Source organism: Tachysurus fulvidraco, chromosome 15 (assembly GCF_022655615.1).
Source record: "Tachysurus fulvidraco isolate hzauxx_2018 chromosome 15, HZAU_PFXX_2.0, whole genome shotgun sequence".
Lineage (NCBI taxonomy): Eukaryota > Metazoa > Chordata > Actinopteri > Siluriformes > Bagridae > Tachysurus > Tachysurus fulvidraco.
This window is the reverse complement of record NC_062532.1, coordinates 3,510,719-3,513,218: the sequence shown is the minus strand read 5'-3', so window position 1 is coordinate 3,513,218 and position 2,500 is coordinate 3,510,719.

Below are 2,500 nucleotides of genomic sequence, written 5' to 3'. Positions count from 1 at the left end.
AGCTGGAACCTGGAAAAACTTCCGATAAAATCGTGTTCTGAATAGAAAACATGACACACAAACCAACGGGGTTTATAATGAGACATTTATAAGTAAGACGTTTGTTTGTTTCCTGGAACTGTAATAAAGAAAGATTATTAAATTGATCAGAATGTTGCTGTTTGATAATGAATATAATAACGGAGTCCCAAAGTCAGATCAGTTATTACTGTGGTACGTGACCTTGTAACCTGCTGAGTGGCTGAGACGCCGCGACCAGGAGGACGATCTGACCTATTGACCTTCCTGTGTTTTATTACATCCATTTAGTCTAAAAGCCAATTAGTGTTATTATATTCTGAACTGGAATAATGCCAGAGTGACACTAGAGATACACTGGGGATACACTGGAGATACACGAGATACACTGGAGATACTGTACACTGGATATACACTGGGGATACACTGGGATACACTGGAGATACATTGGAGGACATGTTGGAGATACACTGGAGACATGTTGGAGATACACTGGAGATACACTACAGATTCATTGGAGATACACTAGAGATACACTACAGATACACTGGAGATACACTACAGATACACTGGAGATACACAGGAGATACACTACAGATACAGTGGAGATACAATACAGATACACTGGAGTTACACTGGAGATACACTACAGATACATTGGAGATACAATACAGATACACTGGAGATACACTACAGATACACTGGAGATACACTACAGATACACTGGAGATACACTACAGATACACTGGAGATACAATACAGATACACTGGAGTTACACTGGAGATTACAGATACATTGGAGATACACTACAGATACACTGGAGATACACTACAGATACACTGGAGATACAATACAGATACACTAGAGATACACTGGAGATACAATACAGATACATTGGAGATACACTACAGATACACTGGAGATACAATACAGATACATTGGAGATACACTACAGATACACTACAGATACACTGGAGATACAATACAGATACATTGGAGATACACTACAGATACACTGGAGATACACTACAGATACACTAGAGATACACTACAGATACACTGGAGATACAATACAGATACATTGGAGATACACTACAGATACACTGGAGATACACTACAGATAAACTGGAGATACACTGGAGTTACACTGAAGACACGCTGGAGACACACTGGAGATACACTACAGATTCATTGGAGATACACTACAGATACACTACAGATACACTGGAGATACACTACAGATACACTGGAGTTACACTGGAGATACACTACAGATACATTGGAGATACAATACAGATACATTGGAGACACACTGGAGACACACTGGAGACACACTGGAGTGGGATTTCCTGCTGTTCGAGTCTCACAGTGTTTGTGGCAAATATTTGTGGACAGTAAAAGGAATGTTTATACAGATAGACCTGGAGCGTGTAACAGGGAGGACAGATGAAGCGTTATCTTTTTCCTGTCCGCTCTCTCTCTCTCTGTGCGACTGTTCCGAGGCGTTTTGCAGTGTGTTAGCGAGACAGAAGATGAAACAGATAAAAAGCCCAGATAACAAACTCACTCCTTCTTTCAGGCAGAGCAAAGATGCAGCTGAGGTGCTGCTGTACATCTAACATGCTCGTGCATCTCAGTGTGTGTGTGTGTGTGTGTGTGTGTGTGTGTGTGTGTGTGTGTGTGTGTGTGTGTGTGTGTGTGTGTGTGTTTTGGGGTCTGTTCATGACTTATTCATCACCCGTCCCTCCGGCTGTTGGATATCTCTCCGTCGGGGTCAGACGGGTGTTATGTGGGTGGAAGACAAAACTATTTTTCAGTCTGTGGGTGGAAATCAATCCAGAAACCGAATTATTAGGATTTTTTTCATATCAGCAGTTTTTATACATGACAATTTAAAGCGATGAACTCCTGCTATTGTTAGAGAACCTTTAACCTTTAACCTTTTACCTCAATCTTTAAATGTGTAACTTCTCAGCTCTGGACTGATCTCCAACTTCAATCTGTTTTTTTGGGAACAAACTTCTAAAACTGTTTTAAATATACGTTTTTTTCTTTAGCCCAAATTTTATTATGATTCCCATTTCATTTATTTTAATTTCATTTGTTTATAAATCTGTAGCTGGAGGTTTTTCTGGTGTTGTTTGTTAGGTGTGTGTTAAGTGGTGTGTGTGTGGTGGGGTGTGAGTAGTTGGTGCTGTGTGTTGTTGGTTGTGTGTGTGTGATTTGGTCCGGTGTATGATGTGGTAGGGTTTGTGTGATAGCTGTGTTGTTGGTGGTGTGTGATAGTTTATGGTGCTGGTCTGGGTGCGTGCGAGTGGTGTTGTGATAAGTGGTGTGTGTGGGTGGGTGGATATGTTGGTGTGTGTTGGTGTGTGTCGTGATATTTTCTATGTGTTGAGAGGGGGAGATGTTTGATGGCATCGGTGCTTGTGATAAGTGGGTGTGTGGGTGGTGTGTGATAAGTGGGGTGTAGTGGTGTGT